Source organism: Pseudophryne corroboree, chromosome 6 (assembly GCF_028390025.1).
Source record: "Pseudophryne corroboree isolate aPseCor3 chromosome 6, aPseCor3.hap2, whole genome shotgun sequence".
Classification (NCBI taxonomy): domain Eukaryota; kingdom Metazoa; phylum Chordata; class Amphibia; order Anura; family Myobatrachidae; genus Pseudophryne; species Pseudophryne corroboree.
In genome coordinates this window covers 811,167,896-811,189,512 of record NC_086449.1, presented here as the reverse complement: position 1 = coordinate 811,189,512, position 21,617 = coordinate 811,167,896, and the positions used below count along the sequence as shown (strand labels likewise).

The 21,617-nt window shown below is 49.5% G+C and overlaps 1 protein-coding gene and 1 long non-coding RNA gene across 4 annotated transcripts in view; one reads left to right on the top strand and one right to left on the bottom strand.

Moving 5' to 3' along the window:
- SYN3 (synapsin III) overlaps positions 1–16,400 on the bottom strand; it is a 346,396-nt gene extending 329,996 nt beyond the window's left edge. Inside the window, exon 1 of one of the 3 annotated variants that reach the window (XM_063929040.1) lies at positions 16,295–16,400. The gene's annotated coding sequence lies outside the window, so the exon portion shown is untranslated. Of the gene's footprint in view, positions 1–7,184; positions 7,512–16,122; positions 16,264–16,294 lie in introns of those variants that run through there. The other 2 variants (XM_063929038.1, XM_063929039.1) reach the window with 2 other exon arrangements.
- Positions 1–21,617, top strand: part of LOC134933664 (uncharacterized) — a 45,039-nt gene that overhangs the window by 14,490 nt on the left and 8,932 nt on the right. The window lies entirely within an intron of this gene.

Here is a 21,617-nt window from a genome sequence, read left to right as displayed (position 1 = left end):
TAGACACTTCTTAGCAGTTTCTGAGTAGCTCAAGACTTACTCTGCCACTGCGATCAGTTCAGTCAGTTTCGTTCCTGGTTTGACGTCACAAACACACCCAGCGTTCACCCAGACACTCCCCCGTTTCTTCAGACACTCCCGCGTTTTTCCCAGAAACGGCAGCGTTTTTTCGCACACACCCATAAAACGGCCAGTTTCCGCCCAGAAACACCCTCTTCCTGTCAATCACACTCAAATCACCAGAACGAAGAAAAAACCTCGTAGTGCCGTGAGTAAAATACCTAACTTAATAGCAAATTTACTTGGCGCAGTTGCACTGCGGACATTGCGCATGCGCATTAGCGACTAATCGCTCCGTTGCGAAAAAAAATTAACGAGCAAACAACTCGGAATGACCACCAATGCTGCTGCTGTTGCTGGCAGGACGGGGGAGCTTCAAAGCTGGGACAGAGCTACTCCAGCTGGGGGCCCCCCTAAAACTGTGAGGCCCGGGGTACGTAACCCCTGGGCCCACCCTTAATCCGTACCCCCTGATGCCCCCTCTCACTCTGTCTCCACTAAATAGACGCTGTGTGCATGCTAAGCAGAACAGCGAGTACAGGAGCCTCCCAACTGCCCCCACCGCGGGACACTGCGGCCCGTGGATGGGACAGTGGGACAGACCCGAAAAAATGGGACTGTCCCGCGAAAATCGGGACAGTTGGGAGGTATGGGTGTGTGTGAGGGGGTACGCCGTACAGACAGACGGGCACCGGCTCACTGTGTGCTTGACCACCCACATCAGCATACTCAGCAGGGTCTCTCTGACGCAGGTTCCGAACAGCCTCTGTTATCTCCAGCCCCGGCAACCCCACCGCTAGCTGCAGCGCTGCCGCCCGCAGTGAGGTGCGCCCAGCTCCTTCACACACTTTAGCCGGCGGGCAGCGCTGCAGAATTCCGCGCTGCTTGCAGGCTCCGACCCCCTCCTCCCTCCAGCCGCAGCGTCTCCTGGGGGCTAACCAGTCACTCCCAGTCTCCCCTTACCACAGTGCCCGGCAGCCGCGAGGTCCGCGCCGTGTGCATGCTATGACCCCCTCCTCCCTCCAGCCGCAGCGTCTCCTGGGGGCTAACCAGTCACTCCCAGTCTCCCCTTACCACAGTGCCCGGCAGCTGCGCCAGGTCCGCGGTGTGTGACTGAGGAGTGGGGGGAGGGATGCGGGAAGGCAGAGGAAGCAGGACTCCAGCCTGAGAGAGTCAGCCATGCCAAGTCTCCACCAGCAGCAGATCCCAACAGGTTGGAGTGGAACAGCAGCAGCCAGCAGCAGTGACTCCGGTAAGACACATCTGTCTGTCACCACTGTTTTGTCCCTAATACCAATCTCTCCCGTGCCCTGTGTTCTGTCATGTCCCTGTCACCCCTGGCCTTGCCCTGTTACCCCTGGCCTTGCCCTGTCACCCTTATCCTGGCCCTTTCACCCTTATCCTGGCCCTTTCACCCTTATCCTGGCCCTGTCACCCCTGTCCTGGCCCTGTCACCCTTATCCTGGCCCTGTCACCCCTATCTTGGCCCTGTCACCCCTATCCTGGTCCTGCCGCCCCTACCCTGGCCCTGTCACCCCTATCCTGTCCCTGTCATTTCTGTCCTGGCCCCGTCACCCCTGTTCTGACCCTGTCACCCCTGTCCTGGCCCTGTTACTGCATACCCTCCAACTACCTTTTTGGCAGGTACAGTACCCGCAGCGCCTCCAGACCCCTCCCCAATGCACCACATCTCCGCACCTTCCCCTCCACCACATGCGACACTCCACCCCTCCCCCACACTCTGGGCCTCCAGACCCCCTACACCACCAGCGGCTCCCACTCCCCCACCCCTCCACCACCCACAGCACCTCCAGAACCCCTCCACCATCCACCCCCCATATATGTCTCCCCCCACACCTGCCCCCCTCCACCCACAGCATCTGCAGACACCCTCCTCCATTTGCGGTCCCCCCCTCACCCACCCATGGCACCTCCGCACCTGCCCCTCCACCACCTGCAGCGCCTCCGGACCCCCTTCCCCGTCCGCTGCACCACCCGCACCTGCCTCTCACCCACCGCGGTACCTCTGGACCCCCTACCCCACCCCCAACACCCCAGCCCCTTCCCATCCCACAGCACCTCTGGAACCCTTCACCCATCCGCAACATCCCTGCACCTGCCACTCCCCCACCTGCAGTGCCTCCGGACCCCTCCTCCATCTACAGCCCCCACTCTTCTGTCTCTCCCCCACCCGCAGCACCTCCCCCTCCCCGCATCTGCCCCCCGTCCACCTGCAGCATCTACAGACACCCTTCCCCATCCGCAGTCCCCCCCGCACCCTCTCATTCTGTACATCGTGCCCTACAGGTGCTGTTCACGCCATCGCAAGGGGCTGCGCCTCCTTCACCATCGCACGCCCTTTCATTGTGCAATATTTAACCACTAACAAAGGAATGCAGGTAATACTCCATATAATACAAATATTGAACCCCATATAGGCATGCAAGGGTTAAAGGGGCATAGCCCCTTGCGACGGTGTGAAGAGCGCCCGTAGGGCGCGATGAAGCACCTAGTACAGTATATGCATACAATTACTACACAGGAATGTCTAGATGCCAACTGCCCCTAATTCCCAGGTAGGCTTTGAAGGCTTCTCCGTGGACTTCTCTAGTGGACATACAGTAACTACAGCAGACGCCATTACTTCAACATCATCTTCCTGCACCAGTGTGACAGAGGCCTTGCGTCGCTAAACAGAACGCCTCAGCTCCAGGCCACAGCACACTCTACAGACATCGGAACAGACATCACGTAGCTGAACATATGCTACATGTACTGCGGGCTACAGCTGTCAAATTTCTTCTGCTTACACGTCTGCATGGAGCTACCTATCTGCTGGGCAGGTATATATATTCATGGGTAGCCGAGAATGAGATAAGGTACTGGCTGGAGCATGCCCAGAGCGCTCCGAAGGGTCATCCTGTGACATCCTCAAACTGCCAGCCCTCAGGACATCGGAGGCATAGCCCTCCCACTTTATTTGTGCCTAAGCATGCAAATGACTTTGTGCTGCTGTCGACGCCACAATGCTCTGATTGGCTCAAGGCCATAACTGCTTTGTGAGATGGGGGGGGGGGGGGGGAAATGCCTATGCGCAAATCAGGGGACTTTATATTGAATCAACTTGCGGGCCAAGGGGCACTTTTTAATTTTACGCTAGGCGGTAACATTTCTAGTTAGGGCGTTGGACTGGCTGCAGGTTGGGCCATACTAAGGGATCTATTTACTAAGCCTTGGATGGAGATAAAGTTGCTGGAGAAAAAAGGGGTACATTTACTAAGCAGTGATAAGAGCGGAGAAGTGAGCCAGTGGAGAAGTTGCCCCATCAACCAATCAGCAGCTCTGTATCATTTTATAGTATGCAAATTCTAGATGTTACTTCAGTGCTGATTGGTTGCCATGGGCAACTTCACCACTGGCTCACTTCTCCGCTCTTTTCACTGCTTAGTAAATGTCCCCCAAAGTACCAGCCAATCGGCTCCTAACTGTCATTTTTCAAACCCAGCCTGTGACATGGCAATTAGTAGCTGATTGGCTGGGATTTTATCTCCAGCGACTTTATCTCCATCCAAGGCTTAGTAAATAGACCCCTCAGTTCCATGCTTTGGCAGTCTGAAGTACCTTTGCTGTACCTTTAACCAGGTGAATGTGACGCGTGTATTCTCATGAGTATTGGCTCAGCAGCCAACCACAGGGCTGACTGCGCTGTATGTAGGTTTCTGGTTTACTCTAACAAGCGTAAATATAGTGATTATCGGCCGCTGCAGGAAAAGGCACAAGGGACCAATGCTAAACGTCTGTGACTACGCACCCTAAAGTTTGCTTTCTTCTTCTGCAAATAAGGCTTTGTATGCACATCCTTTGTTCCATATGGCTGCTCCTCTCTATAGAAAAGAGCAAACATCTCGTATTGACACTGAGAGGAAAGCTAATTATACGATGGTGTCTATATATTACTGCGTACTCATTACTGTGCAGTGCATGGAACATGTGTGAATGGTAATATTGCTCCCGAACTCTGATACTCTGAGGTAATTAATTACCCTCTGCCTAATACTAACGTCTTGGGTGGCCTGCTCACACCGTCAGGAGGGTCTGATGACATTTTAAGGATGAACAAGAGCGAGGCCATCTTGTTGATCCCTGCAGGGCCCTTTAGGGCCCTTTAGGGCTCTGAAATCCCCGATAAATTGCCTGTTGTCTGAGAAGCTCACAATTCGGGGGGATATTTTATTTCATTGTCTTGTTTTTAGTATTGCCCATATTCTATAATGTTGTGCCTCCATTTTGTCCACCATTTACACCTCTTCTCATTGAGTAAACAATGGTTTTGGTCGGACCACAAGAAAACACCCCATCCACACAATCTACTTACAAAGCTGCATTTTATTTGTTTCGGCAGATTCAGCGCTCGACAATAAATAAATAAAAAGTGAATAAAGGCCCTAAATTAGCAAAACTGCCACTGCTTGCAATCGCATACTGGCGGCTAGCAATTCAATTGTGATCACATCACTGTTTAAGGGAAGCCCCACTGCCCGCGCATTTTTCCTCATCGCAGCGTCCGCGTGTGACTTCACGCGCCTGCCCCAAACCCGCCCCTGTTTCCGACATCACGCCCTGTATATTTGTTTTCATTTTTGTGGGCAAAACTTTTATTCTCAGTTTTAACAGTAAACTATTGAATTTGCTGTTTAAAACCGACCCATTAAATCGTGAACATATTCGGTAGCTGGCCCTCCTATTGTCCTGGAACTACAAAGCGATGCAACCAAACAGAAATAAAATGAATTCCTTAATGCCGTTTAATGTATTTATGCCTCAGAACCCTATCTATTTAAGCTGTTGCCACTCTTACTGTAATGTTCTGCCAACACCACGCTTCTTGGCAGCGAAATACACATTTATTTAATGAATCAGTGCCAAACTGACATTGCTTATTCAGGATGAGGTCACACTAAATAACTTACCAAGCAGTAAAATGATTTCTTCTTCTTGGTCTATAAGTTCTGCGGGTATCAGGGACGGATCTAGACTTTTCTTTAGGGGGGGTGGTTTACTGTTTAATCTTGACTCCTCCCTCTACAGGCCCAACTCCTCCCATCTGCAATCCTAACTCCTCCTCCTCTCAATTCTGACTGAACTTTTTGAGTGAGACTGAGATGGAGCTTTGTGATTGTTCTATGTACATGTGACTGTGCTATGGTGTAATTGTATTTATTAGCCCTAGTACCCACACACCAGCAAGTGAGGGGCAAATGCTCTGTAACCCTTGCTCTCCTGGCTCCTCTGTGCTGCTGTGGTATAAGCTGCAGCACATCGTTCTGCCTCAGGCTATCCCCGGAGAGCTCTCTTCTGCTCAAAAGTGGGCATGGCTATGACTGTGTTAGGGGGGGGGGGTCGCCCCCTTCGCCCCCCCCCTAGATCCGGCCCTGGCGGGCATAATGATATCGCAGTGACCTTTGTCTCTGCAGACTGACATTGTGCCTACTGAAATAGAAGCAGCTTCAACAAATTCCTTTCCAAACCTTCAACTACGAAAACAAAGTTTGTCTTCATTTTTCTCTTCCCGGTCCTTTGCTTGCAATGAAGGTGCGAGGACCCGAACTTAAAAGAAAATACTGCGGATATTAAATGAGTAAAGTTTGTCAGGCGCGGGCATACTGGGCTCCCAAAGCCTATATACACATCCCGCCCTAGTACAGCCTCAGGCATGCAAAAACATGCATCTTGCCCAATAATGAACATATGAATCACACATGCATAGCACCGTATGGGCCCTAGGTGGTCATTCCGAGTTGATCGCTAGCTGCATTCGTTCGCTGTGCAGTGATGATGCAAAAAAAAACGGCACTTCTGCGCATGTGTATGCGGCGCAATGCGCACGCGCATCGTACAATTGCAACGAACGATGTAGTTTCACACAGGGTCTAGCGAAGCTTTTCAGTCCCACTGCTGGCCGCAGAGTGATTGACAGGAAGAGGGCGTTTCTGGGTGTCAACTGACCGTTTTCAGGGAGTGTTCGGAAAAACGCAGGCGTGGCTGGGCGAACACAGGGCGTGTTCGTGACGTCAAAACAGGAACTGAACAGTCTAAAGTGAGCGCAAGCGCTGAGTAGGTTTTGAGCTACTCTGAAACTGCACAAAAAAAGTTTGCCGCTGCTCTGCAATCCTTTCGTTCGCACTTCTGCTAAGCTAAAATACACGCCCAGTGGGCGGCGGCATAGCGTTTGCACGGCTGCTAAAAACTGCTAGCGAGCGAACAACTCGGAATGACCACCCTAGGCAGCAGCCTAGTTTGCCTAATGCATGGTAAGGGTACTTATATTTCTTAAGGGATGATTTTCACAGTACTTATTTATATATATTCAGTTTTCAGAAACTGCTTTTCCTCGACCCCCATCTATCGCATGCAGCTGCATAATCCTCACTCTCTCCCTCAGTTTGGGGGCGATGTATCAACGCTTGGAAAGTGATAAAGTGGAGAAAGATAAAGTACCAGCCAATCAGACACTAACTGCCACGTTGCAGGCTGGGCTTGATAAATTACAAATAGGAGATGATTGGTTGTACTTTATCTCTCTCCAAACTTTGCTATATCTCCCCCTTTGACTAAAACATTATACACAGGCGCCTAGTACAAGTACAATTACAAAGAATTAAGGTTCAAAAAGGGTTGAGATTGCCTAAAGGATAAAAAAAAAGGGGCAGACTAGATGGGCCAAGTGGTTCTTATCTGCCATCAAATTCTATGTTTCTATGTTTCTAAGTAATTGCCGACTTCACCTTTAGAAAAAAGCAAAAAAAATATTAAAAATCAGAATCAGGTCAATGTAATTTCCCAGGGAATGGATTATTGAATACTTCCAAGTTGTCATGTTTGATATACTCATAGAAAAGAACATTCTCAACACAGATATTTCTGCACGCCGACACTAATTGCAATATGTTCTACAGATCCGTTATGTCAGGTCTTATCCCAGTTCAAGTAAAACTTTGCCATCTGTGAACGGAACGTAATGCTGCCGCTACCTGTCTGTGAACGGAACGTAATGCTGCAACCACCTGTTTTTATATATTTTATTTTCTAGTAAACAAAATAATTCCAGTATTAATCTTTCTTACCGTCACTTGTTATTCTGCAAACGGGGAATGTACCTTGAAGCGATGGCTTTGAGCACTAGCAAAAACTGCGGAAGAAATGAGTCAAATTCTATCCTTTTTAATGAAAGCCACCTTGTGTCCACCAGCGGAGCGTTGCTACTCCAATAGACGGTAATCTCACTGCAAATGTCAGGGACGGATTCCTGCAAAAAGCCGCTTTTTCCTGTTCCCGGAGGCAGCCTGGATTGTTATAGTACAAAGTGCTCTGCATTATGTAATTACACTGATTATACCGTGTCTTCCTTCTTCAAGCCCTGTCTCTTGTTCATTACCGCTTTCTGTATCTTCCATACAGGCTCTAGAATCTCTTCTCATCAGACCAACCACACCCCTAGCTGACTGTAGCCTCCGCATAGAAATAAATTGGACAGATGGTGGGTTTGTATGGAATACAAACGGCCGACACTCAATATGTCGACCGTCAATATGCGACAGGACAATGCAAGTGGCATAATACTGATGGGGTTGTAATGTTACTTAAAGCATTTTAACTGTGTCGGCATTATAAATGTAAACATGATCGTAAAGCAATGGAGGTTGGGGGGGGGGGTGTGATAGGACGAAGGAGCAGGGCCGTAGGGAGGGGTGGGCGAGCCGTGCCATCGTGGGGGTGGTACTATCGCTGCCCACGTCCCCCCACATCTGGCTTGAAGGGTGCCCTGAATGCCTGGAACAGCAGCACCCTGTGGGGAGTAGCGATGCTTTAGTGCTGCCTGGAGGAGGCAAAAGGCGCCTTTGATGTCACAGGTTCAGGGGCGAGAGCCCCGCTCCGCCACTAGCGAGCGAAAGTGTACCATAGGTTAGGGGCAGCAGGGGAAAGTCTTGGAGGCGGTAGTGAGATGTGGTGGTCAGTGGGGAGTAGAGGTGGCAGTTACCAGGATGGGGGGGGGGGGGTGCAGGAGGGGGGGTGGGAGGAAATGAGGTGGGAGATGTAGCAGGGAGAGGGGAGTGTAAGAACTTCGGGGGTTTGGGTGAGTAGTCAAAACTGGATAATGTGGGGGATAAGGAGCAAGTGGGGGGGGATTGGCAGCGACAGATTGGGGTGATACAGCATAAAAACCAGGTTACGGAGAGATTGGACCGAATGTGGCCTCATTTCGTAGCTGTTTAGCACACCGGGCATGCGTTGACCCGACAAGCGCATCTCCGGCCAGCTACAAGTGATCCTGAGCCATACGTATCTCATTCATTTCTCTGCGGCGGCTGAATGCGCATTACTGGGTAGCAATGGGGTGTGAGAGAAACATCCCCTGGAGTTGCACAGTGCACATCTTCTGCACCTAGCATATGTAGGTAGTGCGGTTACTCGTGGTGATGGCAACTCCCGTGGCCGGAGGGCCGGGGAGCTTTGCGAGTCAATAGACGCGCACAGATTAGAGTACACTTTAGGCATCTGGAATTGCCACCAGAAACACAGCCTGTAACATGGCAGTTAGGAGCTGATTGGCTGGTACTTTATCTCCGTACACTTTATCTCTCTACAAGGCTTAGTACATAGTCCCCATCTACTCTGAGCTGATGTATTGAGGAATATTCTCCAAGCAGTGAGGATGTCAGGGGAGAGGAGGACAAGCGGAGGTGTCGCCCATATTCACCAATCTAGCTTCTAGCTCTCATTTTATACACAGTTCTGGATAAATGAAAGCTAGAAGCTGATTGGTTGGGATGAACAGCTTCTCCACCTGTGCTCCTTAGAAGGTTTTATACATCTGCCAGTCATCTTCAGGATTATACGTCATCCTGTAACTTTTACATGGTATAGTTGCCTTGTTTTGTGCTCTTCACTCTGTCTTTCTGTTATCAGGCAGGGCTGATGATATAAATGCGTGACTGACATTTGAGAAAGACGGAAGGTAGATTGCCAAGTCAGTACACGGAGTACAAGTCTGTGACCTGTAATGAGCAGTTTGTAGTCACACAGTGACAGAGCCGTAACTAGAATTTTTTGGTGCCCCTTGCGAGAAAGAGAATTGCCCCCCCCCCCCCCCCCCCCACTCCATTTTTTTCCAATAGGAACATAAGGCACATGCCTTGCGGGGAGGAGGCATGACAAGATTTATCCCAGAGAAAGCCCATGCTGTGATGCCCCTTCACACACACACACACACACACACACACACACACACACACTCACAAATCCTCTTTATACCACATTCATTTGCTCAACCTGAGAGCTTGCCACCATTCAGCCATTATACCCCACACATTTCAATATACTGCCACACCAAGGACTCAAACCCACAACCTGCTGCATTCCAGCCAAACACCCCACCCACCGAGCCACTTGTTCCTGTCTAAAAACTATGAGATTTCTAACTATATGGAGCTGCCTGTACCCCGTAAAAAAATAACCAGCACCAATATTGAGCAGATCCATGTAGTGTGCAGCCACACATCCAATCCCTGGCAGCCACACACTACATAGATCTGCCCAGCCGTAACGCTGATCACCCCTTCACAGAGTACAAGGTAAGCTTCAAACAGTTAGAGCTCTCCAGCCCGGAATTATCTAGCATTCTATGCAAGGGAAGATAGCTCAATGAATAGAGTGTCCGACTGCAATGTCACAGGCAGCAGGTTCGAATCCCGGGCACCCGAAATGTAAAAAAGGACAGTGCGACTGAAAAACAAAGAGCTATCAAGTCAAGTCCATGAATCTTGTATAGGTATTAGTGACAAAAGGGGTAGGAGACCGGGGCGGTCAGGAGATGCTGGGCATCAAAAAGGGGAAAGCTGCCCGTGAAAGTCATTAGAGAATTCATAATTGACAAGTGCTGCCAACAGCGCCCCCTACCCTGCAGCGCTAAGTGCGGAGCACACTCCACACACACCTAGTTTCGGCCCTGCACAGTGACATCTATACACCTATGTACAATATACATCTATCAGTGCATGCACACACCTATATACCATATACATCTATCTACACACCTATATACATCTGTTAATAGCATCTACACACCTATATACCATATATATATATTTCTAGACACCTATATACATCTGTTAATAGCATCACAACACCTATATACCATATATATCTTTCTACACACCGATATACAAGATACATCTATCAGTGTAATCTGCACACATATACATTTATTTACACACCTACCTACCTACCTACCTAACGTACACATCCATCAGTGCCATCTAACACCTATATACAATACAATACCATACATATGTATGACCACTAATATCAGCTCCATGTCCCTGTACTGCCATATCTGCCCCATACACTAATATTAGTTCCCTGACCCTGTACCGGCAAATCTGACCCCATATACTAATATCAGCTCCCTGTCCCTGTACTGCCATATCTGCCCCATACACTAATATCAGCTCCCTGTCCCTGTACGAGCATATCTGCCCCATACACTAATATCAGTAATATCAGCTCCCTGTTCCTGTACCGCCATATCTGCCCCATACACTAATATCAGCTCCCTGTACCGCCATATCTGCCCCATACATTAATATCAGCTCCCTGACCCTGTACTGCCATATCTGCCCCATACACCAATATCAGCTCCCTGTCCCGCCATATCTGCCCCATACACTAATATCAGCTCCCTGTCCCTGTACCGCCATATCTGACCCCATACACTAATATCAGCTCCCTCTCCCTGTAGCAGAATATCTGCCCCATACACTAATATCAGTTCCCTCTCCCTGTAGCAGAATATCTGCCCCATACACTAATATCAGCTCCCTGTCCCTGTACCGGCATATCTGCCCCATACACTAATATCAGTTCCCTGTACCTGCATATCTGCCCCATACACTAATATCAGTTCCCTGTACCGGCATATCTGCCCAATACACTAATATCAGCTCCCTGTCCCTGTACCGGCATATCGGCCGCATACACTAATATCAGCTCCCTGTACCAGCATATTTGCCCCATATACTAATATGAGCTCCCTGTTCCTGTACCAGCATATCTGCCCCATACACTAATATCAGCTCCCTGTCGCTGTACCGGCATATCTGCCCCATACACTAATATCAGTTCCCTGTACCTGCATATCTGCCCCATACACTAATATCAGTTCCCTGTACCGGCATATCTGCCCAATACACTAATATCAGCTCCCTGTCCCTGTACCGGCATATCGGCCGCATACACTAATATCAGCTCCCTGTACCAGCATATTTGCCCCATATACTAATATGAGCTCCCTGTTCCTGTACCAGCATATCTGCCCCATACACTAATATCAGCTCCCTGTCGCTGTACTGCCATATCTGCCCCATACACTAATATCAGTTCCCTGTACCGGCATATCTGCCCCATACACTAATATCAGTTCCCTGTACCGGCATATCTGCCCCATACACTAATATCAGATCCCTGTCCCTGTACCGGCATATCTGCCCCATACAGTAATATCAGCTCCCTGTCCCTGTACCGGCATATCTGCCCCATACACTAATATCAGCTCCCTGTCCCTGTACGAACATATCTGCCCCATACACTAATATCAGCTCCCTGTCCCTGTACCGGCACATATGCCCCATACACTAATATCAGCTCCCTGTCTCTGTACCAGCATATCTGCCCCATACACTAATATCAGCTCCCTGTCCCTGTACCAGCATATCTGCCCCATACACTAATATCAGCTCCCTGTCCCTGTACCGGCATATCTGCCCCATACACTAATATCAGCTCCCTCTCCCTGTACCGACATATCTGCCCCATACACTAATATCAGCTCCCTCTCCCTGTACCGGCATATCTGCCCCATACACTAATATCAGCTCACTGTCTCTGTACCAGCATATCTGCCCCATACACTAATATCAGCTCCCTGTCCCTGTACCGGCATATCTGCCCCATACACTAATATCAGCTCCCTGTCCCTGTACCAGCATATCTGCCCCATACACTAATATCAGCTCCCTCTCCCTGTACTGGCATATCTGCCCCATACACTAATATCAGCTCCCTGTCCCTGTATGAACATATCTGCCCCATACACTAATATCAGCTCCCTGTCCCTGTACCGGCATATCTGCCCCATACACTAATATCGGCTCCCTGTCTCTGTACCAGCATATCTGCCCCATACACTAATATCAGCTCCCTCTCCCTGTACCGGCATATCTGCCCCATACACTAATATCAGCTCCCTGTCCCTGTACCGGCATATCTGCCCCATACACAATATCAGCTCCCTGTCCCTGTACCGGCATATCTGCCCCATACACTAATATCAGCTCCCTGTCCCTGTACCGGCATATCTGCCCCATACACCAATATCAGCTCCCTGTCCCTGTACCAGCGTATATGCCCCATACACTTATATCAGCTCCCTCTCCCTGTACCGGCATATCTGCCCCATACACTAATATCAGCTCCCTGTCCCTGTAGGAACATATCTGCCCCATACACTAATATCAGCTCCCTGTCCCTGTACCGGCATATCTGCCCCATACACTAATATCAGCTCCCTCTTCCTTTACCGGCATATCTGCCCCATACACTAATATCAGCTCCCTGTCCCTGTACCGGCATATCTGCCCCATACACTAATATCAGCTCCCTGTCCCTGTACCGGCACATATGCCCCATACACTAATATCAGCTCCCTGTCCCTCTACCGGCATATCTGCCTCAAACACTAATATCAGCTCCCTCTCCCTGTACCGACATATCTGCCCCATACACTAATATCTGCTCCCTATCCCTGTACCGGCATATCTGCCCCATACACTAATATCAGCTCCCTGTCTCTGTACCGGCATATCTGCCCCATAAAACTGATATCAGCTCCCTGTCCCTGTACCGGCATATCTGCCCCATACACTAATATCAGCTCCCTGTCCCTGTACCGGCATATCTGCCCCATACACTAATATCAGCTCCCTGTACCGGCATATCTGCCCCATACACTAATTTCAGCTCCCTGTACTGGCATATCTGCCCCCATACACTAATATCAGCTCCCTGTACCAGCATATCTGCCCCATACACTAATATCAGTTCCCTGTACCGGCATATCTGCCCCCATACACTAATATCAGCTCCCTGTACCGGCATATCTGCCCCCATACACTAATATCAGCTTCCTGTACCAGTATATCTGCCCCATACACTAATATCAGCTCCCTGTCCCTGTATGAACATATCTGCCCCATACACTAATATCAGCTCCCTGTCCCTGTACCGGCATATCTGCCCCATACACTAATATCAGCTCCCTCTCCCTGTACCGACATATCTGCCCCATACACTAATATCAGCACCCTCTCCATGTACTGGCATATCTGCCCCATACACTAATATCAGCTCCCTGTCTCTGTACCAGCATATCTGCCCCATACACTAATATCAGCTCTCTGTACCGGCATATCTGCCCCATACACTAATATCAGCTCCCTGTCCCTGTACCGGCATATCTGCCCCATACACTAATATCAGCTCCCTGTACCGGCATATCTGCCCCATACACTAATATCAGCTCCCTGTACCGGCATATCTGCCCCATACACTAATATCAGCTCACTAATTGCAGTAATCTTCTTTCCATTCGCAATATTGTTCCTGGACTGTGGCAAACAAGCTTTTGGGATGTACTGTTTCATTTGAGTACCAGCTAATTATATACACCATATACAGCATATGGGACTTTCTAAAAATCTTGCAGTGCTATATTAGGCCCTATTTTTTAATTGATTCTAATGAATTTTTTACCTATCTGTTGCAACAGTAATTCTTATTCTATATTAAAATTGTCAGAAATTTCTCATCCAGTTTCCTAGCGCTTTTTCTTGTTTATTGTTTCACTAATATCAGCTCCCTGTACCGGCATATCTTCCCCGATACACTAATATCAGCTCCCTGTACCAGCATATATGCCCCATACACTAATATTAGCTCCCTGTCCCTGTACCGGCATATCTGCCCCATACACTAATATCAGCTCCCTGTACCAGCATATCTGCCCCATACACTAATATCAGCTCCCTGTCCCTGTACCGGCATATCTGCCCCATACACTAATATCAGCTCCCTGTACCGGCATATCTGCCCCATACACTAATATCAGCTCCCTGTACCAGCATATCTGCCCCATACACTAATATCAGCTCCCTGTCCCTGTACCGGCATATCTGCCCCATACACTAATATCAGCTCCCTGTACCGGCATATCTGCCCCATACACTAATATCAGCTCCCTGTACCAGCATATCTGCCCCATACACTAATATCAGCTCCCTGTCCCTGTACCAGCATATCTGCCCCATACACTAATATCAGCTCCCTGTCCCTGTACCGGCATATCTGCCCCATACACTAATATCAGCTCCCTGTCCCTGTACCAGCATATCTGCCCCATATACTAATATCAGCTCCCTGTCCCTGTACCGGCATATCTGCCCCATACACTAATATCAGCTCCCTGTCTCTGTACCAGCATATCTGCCCCATACACTAATATCAGCTCCCTGTCCCTGTACCAGCATATCTGCCCCATACACCAATATCAGCTCCCTGTCCCTGTACCAGCATATCTGCCCCATACACTAATATCAGCTCCCTGTCCCTGTACCAGCATATCTGCCCCATACACTAATATCAGCTCCCTGTCCCTGTACCGACATATCTGCCCCATACGCTAATATCAGCTCCCTGTACCAGCATATCTGCCCCATACACTAATATCAGCTCCCTGTCCCTGTACCAGCATATCTGCCCCATACACTAATATCAGCTCCCTGTCCCTGTACCGACATATCTGCCCCATACGCTAATATCAGCTCCCTGTACCAGCATATCTGCCCCATACGCTAATATCAGCTCCCTGTCCCTGTACCAGCATATCTGCCCCATACACTAATATCAGCTCCCTGTCCCTGTACCAGCATATCTGCCCCATACACTAATATCAGATCCCTGTACCGGCATATCTGCCCCATACACTAATATCAGATCCCTGTACCGGCATATCTGCCCCCATACACTAATATCAGCTCCCTGTACCAGCATATCTGCCCCATACACTAATATCAGATCCCTGTACCAGCATATCTGCCCCATACACTAATATCAGCTCCCTCTCCCTGTACTGGCATATCTGCCCCATATACTAATATCAGCTCCCTGTCCCTGTACCAGCATATAACATATATAAGCACAGAATATATCTATGTCAGTATATAGTATGTGTCTATACGTACATCACCATCATACAGTATATACCATTACATCTACCCGTGCACATTTACCAATAAGACAACAATTCACTCATCCGGCATCAATTGTTCCGTCATTTCAGGCACAGACGGTAAGCTCTTCAGCCAAGTGACGGATCATTGTCATGCTATGACTACACGTTTCTGCAAAACCCTCTGTACACTCCACAGTTAAATATCAATCAACAAACCCACACCCCACGGGGGCATCTCTGCACAGAGAACAGCTTGGGTGTAGACAATACTGGGCTGCACTGTGGTTGCAATCATGTGCCCCCTGAGGGGCAATACTGGGGGGGGTAACACCAGGGACAATAGCTGATGCTCCTGTGTAACCCCAGCCCATATGACAGTGTTTCCCAACCTCGGTCCTCAAGGCACACTAACAGTCCTGGTTTTAGTGATATCCAGGCTTCAGCACAGGTGACTTAATTAGTACCTCAGTTTTTTTGATTTAACCATCTGTACTGAAGCCTGGATATCACTAAAACCTGCACTGTTGGTGTGCCTTGAGGACCGCGGTTGGGAATGCCTGCCATATGACCAGGCTATGAGGCAGGAGAGGACTCAGGTACACAGAGCATATAAACATGTCTGCCTGCCCTTCCCATCATGCAGACACCACGTATACGGCAGAGCCAGCAGCGGCTGCACCTCACAGGGGTGCCCAGGGGCAGTGTGTGTGCCCCCTTACCTTATTATTGATGCTTCCTGGACCATCAGACAGTGCCGGCTGTCTCCCTGTAGCCACAGTGCATCCTCACCGCCTGCATCATAGCTCAGGCAGGCCCCTGCCTCTCCCAGCTCTCCCCAGATCCCATTGGATGCTGTCAGGCTGTGCATCCTCCCTCCCTGATGCTCCTTACCTCCAGGTCAGGATGCATAATTTAGTGCAACAACTGGTGGGCAGGTTTGATCAGCTATCATGTGACTAGGCCACAAAGCTGCCTCTCCCCGGGGTAGCTGGGCACTGGTGCCCTTTATCCTGCACTCTATGACTCTCTGTGCCACTCCAGCAGCTAGAGGGTTCATTTAAAGGGACCAACGCGGACGTGGAAATAAATCAACCCCAAACAAAGGCGCGCTTCCGCCTCTCGCCAGTCGCTTTTATGTGCCTGGCGTAAATGTGGCACTTATTACTATTAGAGATAGCACCGAACACAGAGCCCGGGCAGTACAATGGGTACAAGCATATTAAATAGTCAAAGTGACACTATTTACTAAAGTGCGGGTTTAAGTGGAGCTGTTGCCGTTAGCAACCAGTCAGATTTTAGCTATTATCTTCTAGAAGATGCTAGATAAATGATAAGTAGAATCTGATTTGGTTGCTATGGGCAATATCTCCACTTCTATAAACCTGCACTTTAATAAATGAGGGGGACATTTACTAAGCAGTGATAAGAGCGGAGAAGTGAGCCAGTGGAGAAATTGCCCCATCAACCAATCAGCAGCTCTGTATGATTTTATAGTATGCAAATTATAGATGTTACTTCAGTGCTGATTGGTTGCCATGGGCAACTTCTGCACTGGCTCACTTCTCCGCCCTTATCACTGCTTAGTAAATGTACCCCCTAAATCCCCTAGAGAGAGAGATAAAGTGGACAGAGATAAAGTGGTCTATTCATGTAGTAATGAAAAGCATGGAGAAGTGAGCCTGTGGAGGAGTTGCCCATGGCAACCAATCAGCTTATCCATACAATTTTATAGTATGCAAATTATAAAGGTTACGTCAATGCTGATTGGGTGCCATGGACAACTTCTCCACTGGATCATTTCTCCACTCTTATCACTGCTTCATGAATAGACCCCAAAGTACCAACCAACCAGCTCCTACCTGTCATTTTTTCAAACCTAGCCTGTGACATGGCAGTTAGGAGCTGATTGGCTGGTATTTTATCTCCATCCTCTTGATACACTGACCCCTACATTTTTAGTTACTTCAATATACTGCCATTTGGAAACCCCGCCCTGCGCCTAATCCAGTCTGTCTCGGTCGGTCAGAGAGCGATGTCCCTTTGTGTTGCCGCTAAAGGCCAAATGAACTTTGCTAGGAAACCTGTTGCTGAAACAGAAGGGATCATCGAGGAACCTTATAAAAGACAGGTGGAGTGTTCCTTAGTGCATACTCTGATGGATGCTGGTTCAAGGTACAAAAAAAGGAATAATAATGCCAAAATGGTGGTAGTCATCGGTGAGCAAGGAGTGCTAAGTGCCGCACCAGACCCCACTCCAGCTGCATACTAAGGGGGTAATTCTGAGGTGATCGCAGCAGTAAGTTTGTTAGCAATTGGGCAAAACCATGGGGGTCATTCCGAGTTGTTCGCTCGTAAGCTGCTTTTAGCAGCTTTGCACACGCTAAGCCGCCGCCTACTGGGAGTGAATCTTAGCTTCTTAAAATTGCGAACGAAAGATTCGCAATTTTGCGATAAGACATCTCTGTGCAGTTTCTGAGTAACTCGAGACTTACTCGGCATCTGCGATCAGTTCAGTGCTTGTCGTTCCTGGTTTGACGTCACAAACACACCCAGCGTTCGCCCAGACACTCCTCCGTTTCTCCAGCCACTCCCACATTTCCCCCAGAAACGGTAGCGTTTTATTCACACACACCCATAAAACGTCCAGTTTCCGCCCAGAAACACCCACTTCCTGTCAATCACATTACGATCACCAGAATGAGGAAAAAACCGTGAGTAAAATTCCTAACTGCATAGCAAATTTACTTGGCGCAGTCGCAGTGCGGACATTGCGCATGCGCACTAAGCGGAAAATCGCTGCGATGCGAAGAAATTTACCGAGCGAACAACTCGGAATGACCCCCCATGTGCATTGCAGGGGTGGCAGATGTAACATGTGCAGAGACAGATAGATTTGGGTGGGGTGAGTTAAATCTGCAATCTAAATTGCAGTGTAAAAATAAAGCAGCCATTATATACCCTGCACAGAAACAAAATAACCCACCCAAATCTAACTCTCTCTGCAAATGTTATATCTGCCCCCCTGCAGTGCACATGGTTTTGTCCAACTGCTAAAAAATGTCCTGCTGCGATCAACTTGGAATTACCCCCTAAAACCTGCTCCATCTGTACAGTTGCTTCTCTGGCGTCAGTGCCAGTAGTTTCTTGCAATGCGTCAAACAAACCTGTAGGATTTAAAACATGGAAAACCTGTGTCTAATATACAGTAGCTGCACACATACTACGGAGACTTGGGGGGAGATTTATTAAGCCTGATAACGTGATAAAGGGGAAGGCATACCTCCCAACTTTGTTTGTTTGTGAAGCGGGACACTCGCGCGCGTTCCCAAAAAGGGGACGTGACCTAAGAAAAGGGGGCGTGGCTTCGCGGAGGACCCGCAATCGCGAGCCACGCCCCGTTTTCTTCACTGAGGGGGCATGCCCAGCGCTCTGTGAGCCGCTGGCATGCCCCCTCTCCCTCTGACTCAAGTGAATAGACGCTGTGCGCATGCGCACAGCGTCTATTCACCGCTGCTCTGCTAAGCAGGGCAGCGAGTCAGAGACTCCCAACTACCCCCCCACCGCGGGACACTGCGGCCCGGGGGGCGGGACAGTTCCCAAAAACGGGACTGTCCCGCGAAAATCGGGACAGTTGGGAGGTATGGGGGAAGGTGATAACGCACCAGCCAATCAGCTCATAACTTCCATGTTGCAGGCTGGGTTTGAAAATTGACAGTTATGATCTGATTGGCTGGTGCGTTATTACCTTCCACTTTATCACTTCACCCGGCTTAATAAATCTGCCCCCTGGTTCGCAATGTGGCGTGGGTATGTGTACCTGTGGGGTCTATTTTACTAGGCCTTGGAGAGAGATAAAGTATCAGCCATTCAGCTCATGTCATGTTGCAGGCTGTGTTTGAAAAAAATGACACTTAGGAGCTGGTTGGCTGGTCCGTCCACTTTATCTCTCTCCAAGGCTTAGTAAATAGACCCCGTATCTATTATTCTCATTGGCACCCTGTGAGGAGGAAGGGGTTACTGCTGTTATGCCTCAGAACATATGCAACATGCTCAGCTTGTTCGTGCATCATTAATGGGTTTATAAGACAAGCCAGGGAACGCGGGGAGAGGGTTACCATAGCAACCCATCGATTCCGGTCCAAATTCCCCAAACTGCGCTGACTCCCATTATCCAGTGCGGTGCTGGGGGAGGAAGGCAGGTTCAGTACAAAGGGTTCATCCCTCCGGTGTCACAGTGCACTGAGAGCCGCCGCATCATTCATTTCCCTCTGAGTCACTGGGTTATTAACCGCTTCCTCGCTGGCACGAACGCAGCAGCATTTCATTTCTATTTTATAATGCCTGTATACTATTTACGTCCTTAAAATAAATGATACGTTATTTTCTCTTATGTTTACCGGTGAATGAATACAGCGTAATAACAGGTTATTTCAAGTTAATTAATTGTTGTTGATTTATTAGTGATTCTAAAATGTTTTTTTAAGACAATCACAAAAATTGCAGTCATATTATTTATTTTGAAAGTGTTGAAAAGCGCAGACTTCAGTCATAAATGGGTTTTACTATTTACTCATTCTGCTGGTGAAAGCGTATATTCCACCGTGTCTGAAGCATCAAAAGATATAGGGATTGGGTGGAAGCCGGAACAGAGTGAATTCAGGAACGTCGCACCGGACCGGCTCCCTCCAGCGACCTCTGGCGCTGTGTAGCTCTCTGCGCATGTCGTCCCCGTATATATATGTGACAGCTGTCACACAGCAAATGGTGCAGGGAGATGTTACGGCCTCCAGCTGACTCCCAGATGCTGAGGACTGGAAGCAGCACAGCCGGAACGGTCCGGACTCCGGACTGGACCAGTTCCCTGCAGCCACCTCTGGCCCTGTGTAACTGTGTGTATATGTGACAGCTGTGACACAGCAAACGGTTCAGGGAGACTGCAGACACAGTGGGCTCCACAGCGGAAGCGGTCGCTGCAGGGAGCCGGTACGGCCTAGCGATCCGGAGCCTGGACTGTTCCGGCTCTTCACCCAAACTCCAATATACAGTATGCTCCAAAAACAGGCTGTTGTGAAGTATACTGAATCCCAAAACATAATAATAATAACTATATATATATATATATATATATATATATAGTATATGAACATTATCTCCTATATATTAGCCCAGATCTGTGACTTTGTGCTTCATTTGCTAACGCTGGGCGGAGTCACATAACTGGGCGGAGTCACATAGTTGAGCGGACTGGCCTAATCTGGATCTGGGCTAATATATAGGAGATTAGGAGATAGCCATAGGAGATCCCTAATCTATATGTGAACAATACCTCACACTGTATTCTGGCCGCGATTGTGCAGACACAACTGCACCACATTAAGCCTCAGTCGCGGCTCCGCCTCCCCTTGCCAGCCATTGGTGCCCACTCCTATGCAGGCCGCCCCCCCTCGCCAGCCATTGGTAACTACAAACTCCACTCCACACCCATGCAGCCCGCCCCCCCTCCCCAGCCATTGGTGCCCACTCCTATGCAGCCCGCACCCCCTCGCCAGCCATTGGTGCCCACTCCTATGCAGCCCGCCCCCCCTCGCCAGCCATTGGTAACTACAAGCTCCAGTACATCCCCATGCAGCCCGCCCCCCCCCCCCACTCACCAGCCTTTGGTACAAACTCCGCTCCGGCACCCCCCCTCCTCCCCTCCGCAATCCCTAACCTATATGTGACCAACACCTCACACTGTATTCTGGCCGCGATTGTGCACACAACTGCAGCACATTAAGCCTCCCTCGCGGCTCCGCCCCCCCTCGCCAGCCATTGGTGCCCACTCCCATGCAGCCCGCCCCCCCTCGCCAGCCAATGTTAAAAGCTCCGCTCCGGCACCCCCCCCCACTTCGCAATCCCTAACCTATATGTGACCAACACCTCACACTGTATTCTGGCCGCGATTGTGCAGACACAACTGCACCACATTAAGCCTCCGTCGCGGCTCCGCCCCCCCTCGCCAGCCATTGGTGCCCACTGCTATGCAGCCCGCCCCCCCTCGTCAGCCATTGGTGCCCACTGCTATGCAGCCCGCCCCCCCTCGCCAGCCATAGCTGCACGCTCTGATGCGACCCCCCCCCTCGCCAGCCAATGCTGCACACTCCTCTCTGCCCCCCCCCCCCCTATTCTGCCCACGATTGTGCAGACAACTGCAGCACATTAAGCCTCCCTCGCG